A 15,477-nucleotide genomic window follows, 5' to 3' on the forward strand; every position below is an offset into this window, starting at 1 on the left:
GCTAACTCCAACTCCAACTCTAACAGTAAAAGAAAAATAAAGAATAATCTCGGTGTGCTGATGGACTTGGCAATAGAAGGAGAAGACACTGATGAGGTTTTCCATGGTTTCTTTGCCTCCGTCCTCTCTTGGGCCTCTGTGCCTGCAGGCAGAGCTCTGGAGGAAAACAGCTGGCAGTGCATGGGGATCAGTTAGGGGTTTCCTGAGCAATTTCAGCCTGGAACTGTCCATGGGAGGAACATCACCCATGAGCACTGGAGAACAAACCAAATAACTCAATATGGAGGGATCAGGGGTAGTTCCTGAAATCTGGCAGAAAGCCCGCAGGGACACCCACCATGTGTGCATGATCTCTCCATGGCCTCTTCCATGGGGGGCCTGCAAACACCCTCAGAAACTGGGAGGTTGGCTCCTGACTGCTACTTCTTCAGAGGCTTGCTCAAGCTTTCAGTAGCTGCAGGTCAGGAACTTGGCACCTCAGGGCTCATTGTCATGCAAACGTCCAAACAAAGTGAGTCTTGGTGCATCATCTTCCTTAAGTCTTCATCTCCTAGAGGGAGAGCTAAAGATGTCTGAGGAGAAGAGTCAAAGTGGAAAGATTTCTGTATTCATAACGGTAAGTAATGAATACATTTCCATATCACACATTGAGTTTTGGCTGCTCTTTGGGATCCTGGCAGCAGTCGCAACCTCTGGGTGGGCAACAGAATCAATGCCTGAATAAGAATTTTAAGCAAACCTGAGCCATAAATAAAAAAATAAATTGTCCTTGATGGAATAAGTACGTTAGAGGTCTTCATTTTCAAAAATGTGAGGGTTGTCTGTACATTTCCATGATGGGTTTCATAGGCCGAGGGCACGGACCAGCAATACTCTTTGGCACTTCCCTTGTATGGAAACATAAAGTCATCTAACCGTTACCAAAAATGAGTTTCCTCCCCACTCTTTGAATGGAGACACTGTGTTCCCAGGACTTTTTGTTTAAGGGCATGCTGCACATCTGCATTTCCTATCTCAACGGAGCTGGGAGCAGTAGAGGTGAAAAAGGTTGGCTGTGTTCTGCCACTCGTGAGTGGAGAAGGATTTTGTGCACGGGACCGCTGCTGCCCCTGCTAGCCACACGGAGCTCTGTGTGGGAGCACTGACATCTCACCTTCTGCATCTCATACGGCCTGTATTTGTCCAGTTAACTGAGTAACTACCCTGAGCTGGGTCAGGCAGCGTGAGGATGTTTATGGGAGCACCGTCATTGCAGTCAGAGGTTATCTAGCAAATGCAGCTGGTGGGGAACCAGGGGAAAAGTGTATCTCCATGTTGGGAGTGACTCCATATGGTCAGCTGAAAACTGGCCTGTGCTTCACAAAAGGACAACAAAATGGGCAGGATCACTTGTCCTACAAGTGGATGGACGTCACCTACCCTTTGTAGGTTGGCCAAAAGAAATATGCTTGATACGTAAAACTGATGGACTAAGATGCTGCCCTGCCCTCCAGAGGATTTTTGCATATCAGGGAGCTGAGCCAAGGACCTCACACAAGCTGAGTCCCCTTCCAGCGTCAGGACTGCAAACCTAGGATGAGATGCCTCAACTGATGGAGCTGAATGCCTTCCCTCCCCACAGGTCGAGGTAGTCTCTGCTGTCACTTTCTGGGTGCCCTGTGCAGGAAGGTGAAGGAAAGATGATTCACATGAAACTATTTGAGTGATGGAAGCCCTAACGCTGTTGGAAAGCAGTCTCTTTCCCCAGCTGAGGGAGGGAACGTGTGATTCCTTCATTCTGTTTCCAAGGAGGCTCCCCAGGAGCCCTGTGGACATCTCAAGGGAGCCCAGAGGAGACAAGGAAAGGAGGCCGTGTCTGCAGACAGACAGCTCTGCCCACGAGCAGCTCCTCTGCAAGGCACAGCAGGGCTGGGTGCACTGCCTGCATGTGGAGAGGAGATGTGAGACAGAAACCAGTACAAGCTTTCTGCATGTGGAATCCAACTCAGAGTTCATTGCAGGAGAAACCTGCATGGCAGCTGGCACAGCCGAGCTCTTGCTGCACTGCAAGGAGGATTTTCCTGCACACCCCAAGAGGAGAAAGGCATGAAAAGAGCGGTCAGAACCAGTGGGGCATGGAGGGCGGCTGACAGCTGGCTGGAGGAGAAATCCACACACCCCTTGACATGACAAGTCTCGGTCTGCAGGATCAAGTGGATGAGTATCCAGGTGGAACAGTTTAAAGCTAGCATATACTCCAGTCATAGGACATCTGTCAGGGGGTGCTCACGGTTCCTCTGCTGTGGACGAAAAGGATGTGAACAGACAGAGATGCCCCTGGGCAGGGCCTCTGCTTGCAGGAGGCGTCTGCAGGGCAGAGATGAGCACAAAGTTTTGCAGTGAGCTCTGTGAACCCGTGCAGGGAGCAGACACGGGGACGGAGCAACAGCTCACGGCAGTGCCAGCTCCGGGGAGCAGAGGCAGGGCACGTTCCCTCCCTGGAGCAAGCCCCACTCTCCCCCACTGCCCAGAAGACCCCAGCTCAGGAGCCAGCAACTCTGAGGCTGGAGCTCCATGAGACGAGAGGTGCCTGTCTCCTGCAGCGTGGCACACAGCCACGAGGCTAAAAGCCTCCGTCCCTCAGTGTCACTGCAAGGTGCTGAGCACAGCTGGGCGAGGAAAAGGTTTTGCTGCACGCCCTTCTCCTCCTGGCTGAATTAGTGGCAGCGCTGCAGTATCCGTCCTTGGTTTGCAACCCCTGGTGTGTGCTTTTGCTCCCTGGGCTGGGGTGCTGGGTGTGGATCAGCTTCGGTTCTGACACTGACTTGCCCTGGAGGTGTCCTGGTGAGAATTCGCGTCTACTTCTCAAAGAGAAAATCACTGTGTCTGCAGGGCTGACGAATGGCAAGGCTTGTTCTCCTTTCATCTCCATGGGTGGGATTTCGCAAAAAATGGCACGGGTTTTCATCAGAGAAGTCTCTCCTTAACTTCTTGTTGGACAGCTGGTGCCCATGGAGCAGAGCCTTCCTTTGAGGATGGACTCATTCACTGTGTAAGCCCTAGGACAACGTGGAGCAGGGATTACAAATGACATCAACCCACAGCAGTGTTCCCTACTCCTGCCTCCACTCCCCAGCCCCTTTTCTCCTCGAGGATTTGAAATGGAAGAGACCTCTGGAGGATTCTAGTACCGAGATCTGCTCTGAGCAGGGAGAATTTTAACATTAGGTCAAGTCACTAAGTGCTTTCCCCACTGCAGTTTGGAATGGTGGTTAGCACCACCATACTTATGGTGGTGCTAACCAGTTCTGATTCAGTGGTGACACTAGAGGACAGAATGGACGAGAAGGATGACCAGCACCAAAAGGGCCATGTCCTGTTGCTGACATTGTTTGTGGGTTCAAGAAAGCGTCAGTCCTGACTCAAAGGCTGCACAGAGGCATTGTCTGACGGTGAAGAACAGAGCAACCCCAAGGGCCAGCAGGGCTTTTTCTCTGCGTTCCAGCTGTGTTCTTTATCCTATCACAGAGCTCACTGCAAACACTTTGTGCTCATCTCTGCCCTGCAGACGCCTCCTGCAAGCAGAGGCCCTGCCCAGGGGCATCTCTGTCTGTTCACATCCTTTTCGTCCACAGCAGAGGAACCGTGAGCACCCCCTGACAGATGTCCTATGACTGGAGTATATGCTAGCTTTAAACTGTTCCACCTGGATACTCATCCACTTGATCCTGCAGACCGAGACTTGTCATGTCAAGGGGTGTGTGGATTTCTCCTCCAGCCAGCTGTCAGCCGCCCTCCATGCCCCACTGGTTCTGACCGCTCTTTTCATGCCTTTCTCCTCTTGGGGTGTGCAGGAAAATCCTCCTTGCAGTGCAGCAAGAGCTCGGCTGTGCCAGCTGCCGTGCAGGTTTCTCCTGCAATGAGCTCTGAGTTGGATTCCACATGCAGAAAGCTTGTACTGGTTTCTGTCTCACATCTCCTCTCCACATGCAGGCAGTGCACCCAGCCCTGCTGTGCCTTGCAGAGGAGCTGCTCGTGGGCAGAGCTGTCTGTCTGCAGACACGGCCTCCTTTCCTTGTCTCTTCTGGGCTCCCTTGAGATGTCCACAGGGCTCCTGGGGAGCCTCCTTGGAAACAGAATGAAGGAATCACACGTTCCCTCCCTCAGCTGGGGAAAGAGACTGCTTTCCAACAGCGTTAGGGCTTCCGTCACTCAAATAGTTTCATGTGAATCATCTTTCCTTCACCTTCCTGCACAGGGCACCCAGAAAGTGACAGCAGAGACTACCTCGACCTGTGGGGAGGGAAGGCATTCAGCTCCATCAGTTGAGGCATCTCATCCTAGGTTTGCAGTCCTGACGCTGGAAGGGGACTCAGCTTGTGTGAGGTCCTTGGCTCAGCTCCCTGATATGCAAAAATCCTCTGGAGGGCAGGGCAGCATCTTAGTCCATCAGTTTTACGTATCAAGCATATTTCTTTTGGCCAACCTACAAAGGGTAGGTGACGTCCATCCACTTGTAGGACAAGTGATCCTGCCCATTTTGTTGTCCTTTTGTGAAGCACAGGCCAGTTTTCAGCTGACCATATGGAGTCACTCCCAACATGGAGATACACTTTTCCCCTGGTTCCCCACCAGCTGCATTTGCTAGATAACCTCTGACTGCAATGACGGTGCTCCCATAAACATCCCCACGCTGCCTGACCCAGCTCAGGGTAGTTACTCAGTTAACTGGACAAATACAGGCCGTATGAGATGCAGAAGGTGAGATGTCAGTGCTCCCACACAGAGCTCCGTGTGGCTAGCAGGGGCAGCAGCGGTCCCGTGCACAAAATCCTTCTCCACTCACGAGTGGCAGAACACAGCCAACCTTTTTCACCTCTACTGCTCCCAGCTCCGTTGAGATAGGAAATGCAGATGTGCAGCATGCCCTTAAACAAAAAGTCCTGGGAACACAGTGTCTCCATTCAAAGAGTGGGGAGGAAACTCATTTTTGGTAACGGTTAGATGACTTTATGTTTCCATACAAGGGAAGTGCCAAAGAGTATTGCTGGTCCGTGCCCTCGGCCTATGAAACCCATCATGGAAATGTACAGACAACCCTCACATTTTTGAAAATGAAGACCTCTAACGTACTTATTCCATCAAGGACAATTTATTTTTTTATTTATGGCTCAGGTTTGCTTAAAATTCTTATTCAGGCATTGATTCTGTTGCCCACCCAGAGGTTGCGACTGCTGCCAGGATCCCAAAGAGCAGCCAAAACTCAATGTGTGATATGGAAATGTATTCATTACTTACCGTTATGAATACAGAAATCTTTCCACTTTGACTCTTCTCCTCAGACATCTTTAGCTCTCCCTCTAGGAGATGAAGACTTAAGGAAGATGATGCACCAAGACTCACTTTGTTTGGACGTTTGCATGACAATGAGCCCTGAGGTGCCAAGTTCCTGACCTGCAGCTACTGAAAGCTTGAGCAAGCCTCTGAAGAAGTAGCAGTCAGGAGCCAACCTCCCAGTTTCTGAGGGTGTTTGCAGGCCCCCCTGGAAGAGGCCATGGAGAGATCATGCACACATGGTGGGTGTCCCTGCGGGCTTTCTGCCAGATTTCAGGAACTACCCCTGATCCCTCCATATTGAGTTATTTGGTTTGTTCTCCAGTGCTCATGGGTGATGTTCCTCCCATGGACAGTTCCAGGCTGAAATTGCTCAGGAAACCCCTAACTGATCCCCATGCACTGCCAGCTGTTTTCCTCCAGAGCTCTGCCTGCAGGCACAGAGGCCCAAGAGAGGACGGAGGCAAAGAAACCATGGAAAACCTCATCAGTGTCTTCTCCTTCTATTGCCAAGTCCATCAGCACACCGAGATTATTCTTTATTTTTCTTTTACTGTTAGAGTTGGAGTTGGAGTTAGCGTTGGTTAGAGTTAGCTTTAGGGTTAGGGTTAGAGTTATAATTGGAGTTAGTGTTAGAGTTGGAGTGAGAGTTACAGTTGGAGTTGGAGTTAGAGCTAGGAAGAAAGAAGAGCAGGAGAAAGAAGAAAGAAGAAGCCTGGGAGAGGCAGTCAAGGGGCTGTGGAACGGACTCCGTGAATGTCCTTGGCAGGGCTCTGAAACAGGCAAACGTTTGGTTCTGATAAGTCCTCGATAATGTGACAACATGTGATGATGGTTTTTGAAGATCATTTTGAACATTTTCATCTCATCTGTGGATGACGCCCAGCTGGGGCTAGAGCTACAAAATCGGCTTTCATGTCTGGATTCGGATGCCTGCACAAAAATGGCCAGTGCCACCAGGATGCCCTGATGTAGCTGTAGCACCTGGGGGGGACAAGTGACACAGGACCTGGGGGAGACCTTCTGGAGCACAAGCTGGTAGGCATGGACTAAGTCTGGGCCCTTCAGGGGCTGTGCAGGGTCTTCCTACAGCATCTCGCATCCTTTTGGTGCCACTGTGAGGTCCCTTCAGACCCAGAAACTGACTGGGTCCCTGCCAGGAGACAGATCTATCTCCTGTCCGATGGGCTGAGGTCACCCATCTCCTGCACCGATGGGCTGAGGTCAACTGCATGAAGTTCAACAAGGCCAAGTGCCGGGTCCTGCACCTGGGGCACAATAACCCCAAGCAGAGCTACAGGCTGGGAGAGGAATGGTTGGAAAGCTGCCAGGTGGAGAAGGACCTGGGAGTGATGGTGGATAGTCGGCTGAATATGAGCCAGCAGCGTGCTCAGGTGGCCAAGAAGGCCAATGGCATCCTGGCTTGTATAAGAAGCAGTGTGGCCAGCAGGGCTAGGGAAGTGATCGTCCCCCTGTACTCGGCTCTGGTGAGGCCGCACCTTGAGTACTGTGTCCAGTTTTGGGCCCCTCGCTACAAGAAGGACATCGAGGTGCTTGAGCGGGTCCAGAGAAGGGCGACGAAGCTGGTGAGGGGCCTGGAGAACAAGTCCTACGAGGAGCGGCTGAGGGAGCTGGGCTTGTTCAGCCTGGAGAAGAGGAGGCTCAGGGGTGACCTTATTGCTCTCTATAGGTACCTCAAAGGAGGATGTAGCGAGGTGGTTGTTGGTCTGTTCTAGCACGTGCCTGGTGACAGGATGAGGGGGAATGGGCTAAAGTTGCACCAGGGGAGTTTTAGTTTGGATGTTAGGAAGAACTTCTTTACCGAAAGCGTTGTTAGACATCGGAAGGGGCTGCCCAGGGAAGTGGTGGAGTCACCATCCCTGGAGGTCTTTAAAAGACGTTTAGATGTAGAGCTTAGGGATATGGTTTAGTGGAGGACTGTTAGTGTTTGGTCAGAGGTTGGACTCGATGATCTTGAGGTCTCTTTCAACCTAGAAATTCTGTGATTCTGTGATTCTGTGATCTCAGAAGTCGTGGAAATCTTCCGAGTGCTGCCCCTGACAGGAGGACACATGGGCAGGTGTGGAGGGGCTTGGAGAAGGGAAATATGAGAACATGGGAGAGAAGGTTTCTTTGCCAATGGAGAGCAAAGACTTTTTGGAGATGTAAAAGGCATTCGGGACACCTACTATTCGGGGCAGCTACTGCTGCAGCACTGACTGGGAACGCATTCGTGTTAGGGACTAACCCTGAGTCAAGTTTGCCCTAAGCCTGGCCCTAAATGTCACGACTCGGCCCGACAGGAGCCCAATACTCTAATCCCCAGCACTTCCACCCGTACCGGGAAGCCAAGATCCAGTCCCTTAGAGCCTCACCTTTGCTTCTACCCTCTTGCTCACCCTAATCCCTAGCCCTTCTCTCCAGCATGAAAATTTCTAGGAGGCTGGCTGGGATCTGTGCATTTTGGCTCCCATTTGCCAGTGTTCCTGACAGTCCAGCAGCAGGTGTGTGGCTGGCATGGTGGCTGTGGGATCTCCTTTGCCTGAGCACCTGATAAGCACATAGAGGAAGAAGGCCTGGGGACGGGTTGTTGTGTCCCTTGCACGTGAGCACAGGACTGCAGAGCTGGAGGCACACGGCTTGGCCGTGTCTGTCCAAGGAGCTCCAAGGCCAGCAGTAGGCCCAGAGCTTGGACGATGATGGTGAGGCAGCTTCTGCCTGCTCTCATGATACACCACAGGAAGCCTGATCGGTACGGATGCCCGCTCGAGGGGTAAGATTTCCGAGATGGGGAAGCTTTGCTTGGCAGTAGAAAACAGGAGGAAGAAGTTAGAGTCAGCTCTGAAGGTTGGCAGTGGGAATGAGGAAGAAAGAAACGTCCCTCAAAGGACGTTTGGGAGTCTGGGGTCAGACCGTGCCAGTGTCTTTCAAGGAACAGTCAGTGAGAGCCCAGAGATATTTCTGAAGGTATGGCAATGCCCTGGTGAGAGCAGGGTAGGGATCACAGGGAGATGGATGTGCCCTTGCCTACCTGCAGTCACAGCCTCCAGCTAAGCTGCTCTAACAAGTCCCCGGGGAAGCTTTGTCTTTAATGGCCTTCAGTGAGGCCAATTTAATGCTCCGAGAAACTTTGGTGTTTGCTTCTAACTTTAGCTCCTCCAGAGATTTCTTCAGATTTCTTCCAGTGTCTGAGGTAGCAGAGCACCAAGCGCCCCACAGGGTCATTAAAAGACAGAAATTCTTAACACGCCACGTCTGTTCCAACAAGTTTCTTCAAGCCTTTCCATCTTGTACACCTCATTAGGGAGGCTCTGGGAGTGTAGGGAAAGAGGAAACATTCGGTGTGCACTCGATGGATAGGTACTTTTCGTTACTCTCCAGCGTAGGCAAATAGTGACAGCAGCATTCCTTAGGTGGTGTTTCTCCTAAGGAGGTGTGGGCAGGTTGGCAAAGCAGTGGCTTGGGGCCAGGCACTGGATGGAGAACCTTGCTCGTCACCCTCCCAGGACAGCCACTTGGCCACCTGGGGCTTGCAGCACGCATCCTTACACCAGGCTTCTCCACTGAAATCAGCAGCCACATTTCACTGCTCCTTAGCTCCAGATCCCACCTGCTTTCCTCAGAGAACTGGCTGCACACAGGCACAGAATGCTTTTCCTATTTTAAAGCCAACAACAGAAAAACACAAGACAGTTTACCAAACAATAAAAAACTCCTCAGCTTTATGGCTCCATTGGAGTTCACCTACCCAAAAAGCGTTACTCTTCAGGGAGTGTTGTGTACTGATAGGTAGGGAATTATACATCTTCCTCGTAGTTAAAGTAACATCAAACAAATTAAAACGACGAGGAGCTGGATAAGGACAAACAGACAGAGTGCTGAAAAGTTCTGGAGTCACCGTCCCTGGGGGTTTTTAAGGCAATGTTGGACGTGGTGCTCAGGGACAGGGTTTAGTGGGTGACATTGCTGGTAGGGCGGCGATGGTTGGCTCAGATGATCTTGGAGGTCTTTTCCAAGCTTTCCGATTCTGTGATTCTGTGATTTTTAACTCTAACTCTTAACTCCAACTCTAACTCCAACTCTAACTCCAACTTTATCTCTACGTCCAACTCCAACAAGTCTAACTCCAACTGTAACTCTAACTCCAAAGCTAATCGTAATTCTAACTGCAACTCAAATTTGAAAAACCCTAAGTTAAAAGCAAGCAAACAAAGAAACAACAACAACAAAATCTCCAAGTTTAGGTTTTTATTTAGGCTTTTTCCAAACGTTTTATTTGGAAAGAGAGAAGGCGCAGAGTCCTGTTGTGTGGGGGTGTTGCATAAAGGCTCTCCAGGGGAGTTCAGGTGTACCCAAAGGCTTCCATTGGGAGCACTTTTTGATGGGAGAGAGTGGCAACATTCGTGTTTTTTAGGGTCATAATTAGGGTTGGGGTCCTAATTGGGGTTAGGGTCCTAATTGGGGTTAGTGTCATAATTAGGGTTAGGGTCATAATCAGGTTTGTTTGGAGAAAGTGCAGAGGCCTGTTGTGTGTGGGGTTGCGTAAAGGCTCCCGAGGGGGGTTCAGGTGTACCCCAAAGGTTCCCTGGGGCATAAATGGGCCTGTGGGGTGGGGTCCATGGGGCATTATTGTGGCTGGGGGGGGTGTTTATGGGGTAGAAAAGTGAGTGGGGTGGGGGAGGGGGTGGGTTCATGGGGTATAAAAGGGGCTGGGAGCTTCTCCTGGGGCGTTAACGAGGCTGAGCGTTGGTTCAGGGGCGTATAAGGGGTGCTGGGGGGGGGGGGTCCCTGGGGTATAAGTGGGGGGGGGGGTGAGAGGGTGAGCTACAACTCCCATCATCCCCCGCGCGGCGGGTGAGTCGCGCGGCGGACGTCACTTCCCCTCCAAAATGGCGGCGCCCGTGCGGGTGCGGGCGGCCCCGGGGGGGTCCCCGGAGCGGCTCCGGGCCCAGCTCCTGCCCTGCAGGGTCGGCAGCGACGGCCCCGCGCCCGTGGGAGCCTTCCTCAGGGCCCAGCACGGCCCGGGAGGCGGTGGGGGAACCGGGGGGGGCACCGGGGCCTGGTGGGGGGGCACCGGGGGCGGGTTCCGGGGGTTTGGGGGCACCGGAAGGGTGGTGTTGGGGTTTGGGGGGGGCACCGGGGACCGGTTAGGGAATGGGGGGAGGGATTCCGGGGATTTGGGGTCACCGGGACCCGGTTTTTGGGGTCCTGACCCCCCCCATCCCCACCCCCACCCCCCTGGATAAGGGGGGAATGCTGGATAAGGACAAACAGACAGAGTGCTGAAAAGTTCTGGAGTCACCGTCCCTGGGGATTTTTAAGGCAATGTTGGACGTGGTGCTCAGGGACAGGGTTTAGTGGGTGACACTGCTGGTAGGGCGATGGTTGGCCCAGATGATCTTGGAGGTCTTTTCCAACCTTTCAGATTCTGTGATTCTACAAGTGGCTGAGACAAACCCCATCAGCTTACAGGAAGATAGACAAAGTGCGATTTGTTGTGCTACAGCGGCAGAAGACAGACATTCAGGATCATGCCTGAGAATATTCAAGGAGATGGAATCCACTTCGTTTGTGAGCTAAGACCAAGCACTCTGAGCAGAGCGAAGGCCACATTAGTCATTTCCCAATAAAATAATTAAATGATGTGGGCTAGGTGCTGGCTCAAGGTGCCAGAAAAAAAAAAGGGGGGGGGGACTCTGCTGTGGGCACAGGAGAAACCAGTCATTACAGCAATTAGTAATGAGGGGCATGGTGGGATCTCAGATTAAATCCACTCGTGTTATCCAAGACCTCTTTAGCATTTTCCTTCCCAGCTCACCCAAGTGCAGAGCAGGGCTGTGGGGATTTTATTTGGGGGCATTGTCTTCTAGCCCCCAGCCATGCCTGAGGAATTTGCAGATGGCCACATTGAGCCATCCATGGCTTTAGCACCGAGGTGTCTTCTGCGTGGAGCTCCTAGATAACACAGAGATATCATGGGAGAGCTGCACCCTTCTAGAGGGACGCCTGCAGCCCTGTGGGAACCCTGGAAGCAAGAATCTGAAGCAGAGATGAGTGCAGGTTTATGGTGAGGTTCATCACCCACCTACTCAAATTTCCGTCTAATGCTCTGGGAGCATCAGTCAAATGAACAAAGCTCACCACTGCGTTAGCACAGAGCCTGCTCTGTGGGCACACTCAGGGGGCACACAGACAAGGTGGGAGAAGGGCTGCTGGTTTCCCTGGCTCAGGGCGGTGATTCAGCTGAACTCATGAGTTTCACGTGGGCCCACTTCTCAAGCTTTTCCAGGAGGATCTTTTCCGTGAGCTTTCCAGGCACAGAGGTGAGGTTCAGTGGCCTGTAGTTCCCCAGGTCCTCCTTTCTACCCTTTTTAAAAATGGGAGTGATGTTTCCCTTTTTTCTGTGTTGTTGAGCACCAGGTCAATAACACTTCTCCTCTGGGTGGGTTGTCTAGTACCAGGACCAGGAAGTTATCCTCAATGCACTCCAGGAATCTTCTGGACTGCTCACAGCCTGCTGTGGAGTTTTCCCAGCAGACATCCAGGTGGTTGAAGCCCCCCATCAGGATGGGAGGGTGCGAGTGTGACGCTTCTTGTAGTTGAAGCAAGAATGCCTCATCCACTGGCTCCCCTTGATCAGGCAGCCTGTAGTAGACCCCAGCCACAAGCTGTCACTTCTTGGTGCGGTCTGTAACTCTCACCCACAAACTCTCAACTTGTGCATGGCTGTTTCTCAGTGGCAACTCTTCACGATCAATTCTTTCTCTAATGTAGAGGGTGATGCTACCTCCCTTCCTTCTCTGTCTATCCCTTCTGAAGAGTTTGCAGCCCTCTGTCCCAGTGTTCCAATAATGTGATCCATCCCACCATATTTCAATGACAGCAATCAGGTCATATTTGTCTAACTGAACCATGGTTTCCAATTCCTCTTGCTTGTTTCCCATGCTGCGTTCATTGATATAGAGGCATTTCTATATATATAGTTGCTGGGCAACTGGTCGTATCGTATTTCTAGAACCCTTCCCAATTTTACTGGGACAGTTGACAAGTATTTCCCTACCATTACTCAGAAAGATAGTGTTCTCAGGTATGCTTTCTTCACTCAGAGTAGAGTCCACTAGAAGCCGCTGAACACTCACTTGTCCTTCAAAGATGAACGTGAGGTGACATGTATTTGACCAGTTAATAGGCCATTAGGAGAAGCGTGGGGAGGCTGTGATGAGGTCAGTTGTGGCTAATAAGTAATAAGCTGCCACAAAGTGCAGCTTGGAGGTAATTCCCCTCTGCCCAGCAATGGCAATCCAAATAATATTTCATATGGTGGAACTCTCACATCTTTGCTTGGTGCTGTTTGAATTCGTAGAAGCACCAAAGGTAAACATTTTGTCCAGGGAAGTCGAGTTTCCAGAACTAATTTAGTTAATTGTTTTTGTTTGTTTGTTTCTTTCTTTGTTTATTATTATCTGATTCATTCGCTCCACTCTTCCAGAAGATGAAGGATGCAAAGGAGTGTGAAATTCCCAGTTAATCTCCAGAGTCTGCATTAGCCCTTGTAATACCTGTGATGTGAAGTGACTTCCTTGATCAGAGTCAACATTTTCAACAGTTCCATACCTGGGAATTATTTGTTTGAGCATTACTTTAGTTACTGTGTTCACAGTAGCAGATACTGAAGGGAAAGCTTCCACTAAAACTAGTAAGTATTTAAATCTTCCTATTTTAGGGAGTTCTGTAAAATCCACCTGTATACTCTGGAAGGGTTGAATTACTGGTTCTCTCCCCCTTTAGACTGACTGCAGATGATTTTCCTATTTACCTTCTGACATACTGCACAACTCCTGCATACTTGTGTGGCCAGAGTAAATATTCCCACAGATACATATTTTTGTATCTTTTGTACCTTGGGCAGTGACTGGATTCCTTTTTTTTTTTTTCTTTTTTTTTTCTGGTGCCCTTTTTTGTGCACTCTTGCAATTTCAGTAGGTAATAATAAATTGTCTGGGACTTGCTTTACAAGCTCTCCATGGACCAGTTTCTTCCCCTTACTATTGATCAACCCACGTTCCTCCCATTTTACCAAATATATGAACCACCCCATAAGTATAATTTGAATCAGGATAGATTATTCCCTTTTTCCTTTTAAGAAGTGTGAATGCCTGATTCAAAGCATACAATTCACAAGTTTGGGCTGACCAGTTATTGGGTAATCAGCCCATCTGTTTTACTTCTCCACTTAATCCATCAATTATAGCACATCCATAATATCTCTTTCCCTGTACCACCTTTGAAGATTCATCAAAAAACAGAATATCTCCTTCCTCAAGGAGAACATCTTGTAAATCAGGTCTCATTTTAGTCTGATAATAAATTAAATCCAGGCAGTTATGTTCTATACCCTCTCCGGCACTTTCTCCTCTCCATAGGAAAGTAGCTGGATTCAAGCATGCTTTTGTGGCTAACACTAGATCATCCTTTTCAATCAGTATTGCTTCATATTTCAAAATTCTAGAATCAGTCAGCCAGCACCCAACTTTCTGAGTCAAGATCGTCTTAACCCGGCGTGCGGAGTGGTAACTACCAGATGACCCCCAAAAGTTAATTTCCTGCTCTCTTCAACCAGAATCGCAGTTGCAGCTACAGCTTGAACACATTCAGGCCATCCACTATAAACTGGGTCTAGCGATTTAGACAAATAAGCCACTGGTTGCTGCTTATCCCCCCACTCCTGGGTCAATACTCCTAATGATCCACAGTAGCAAAAAAATAAAAAGGCTTATTTAATGTGGGTAGAGCTAAAACAGGCGCTGTGATTAGGCTCCGCTTCAAATTTTCGAACTCTTTTTCTTCTTTTGTCCATTCAAGTTTATTAGGCTCCTCCTCTAATAATTTAAGACACGACCCTTTTGACTTCTGAGCATATGCTTCTATCCATAATTGACAATATCCTATTAACCCCTGGAACTTCCTTGGGTCTTTCTTAGTTTTGGCTAGGGGTAGCTCAACAATTCTTTCAATCCTCTCTGGATTTATTCTCCATTTTCCCTCAGACACTAGATGCCCTAAAATCTTAACTTCTCTTTCCACATATTGCAATTTGTTTTTTGATTCTCTCAAGCACTGTTTTCCCAGAAAGTTTAGTAACTTGTTAGTGGCTTCTTTCACCACTGTGTTATCTTGTCCTGATAACAAAAGATCATTCACATATTGCAACAGTAATACCCCCTGTGGATATTGAAATTGCTCCAAAATCTGCTCTAAGACTTGCCGGAATAAATCTGGTGATTCTGTGAACCCCTGAGGTAAAACTATCCATCTATACTGTTATTTCCGACTTGTTTCAGGGTCTTCCCATTCAAAGGCAGATATGTTTCTGCTCGCAGGGTACAGAGGACAGGCCCAAAAGGCATTTTTTAAATCAACTGCACTGAATCCACTTATGCTCATGTGGGATCTTGCTCTTGGAGTATATGGATTTGGAACCACAGGGTGGCGCTTCCACACTATTTCATTAATTTATCTTAGATTCTGTACCAGTCGGTAAGAACTGTCAGCCTTTCTTACTGGCAGAATAGGAGTGATAGAGACATGCATGATTCCAATAAACCATCTTTAATCCATTCTCTTATTACTGATTTAAGACCATTTCATCTCTCAGTTGAAATAGGGCTTGAAATAGTTGAAATAGTTGAAATAAAGCTTCTGCTTTATTGCCTCATATCCTTCCTGCATAGCCATCTTTACGGGAGTAATATTAATTCCTCCTGTTTCCCTCCTTGACCCACACTATGGGGTCTATTTCTTTCTCATCATCTTCTGTCAATAACTTCATTGATACCGTAATTCCTGTCTTACAATTTACTATCTGTATACCCAGTTTCATCATCAAATCCTTCCCCAGCAAATTAGTCCCTGCCTCAGGTACATACAGTAATTGCCCAGTGATTGTTTTATCCCACAGGCTCAGTTTGGTATCCCCCAAAAGTGGCGCTGTTATCCCCATCCCTTCTATTCCCGTTGCCCTTAGGGTTTTATCAGTTAATTTATTAGGTAATTTAAGCGCTTATACTTGATGGCTCAGTGATGATCTAACTGCCCCAGAACTTCTTCATTAGGTCATCAAGGGCTCTAGGTGGGACCAGCTTTCTGAGAACCCCTGACTCCTCT

At 49.4% G+C, this 15,477-nt stretch overlaps 1 protein-coding gene and 1 long non-coding RNA gene across 2 annotated transcripts in view; both read left to right on the forward strand.

Moving 5' to 3' along the window:
* Window positions 1–15,477, forward strand: part of LOC311428313 (uncharacterized protein) — a 290,619-nt gene that overhangs the window by 168,592 nt on the left and 106,550 nt on the right. The window lies entirely within an intron of this gene.
* LOC311428336 lies at window positions 10,207–12,190 on the forward strand. The gene is made up of 2 exons (XR_014687648.1): window positions 10,207–10,344; window positions 10,739–12,190. It is a non-coding gene; the product is annotated as an uncharacterized lncRNA (long non-coding RNA).

Source organism: Aythya ferina (genome assembly GCF_964211825.1).
Source record: "Aythya ferina genome assembly, contig: HAP1_SCAFFOLD_42, whole genome shotgun sequence".
In the NCBI taxonomy this organism is placed as follows: Eukaryota; Metazoa; Chordata; class Aves; order Anseriformes; family Anatidae; genus Aythya; species Aythya ferina.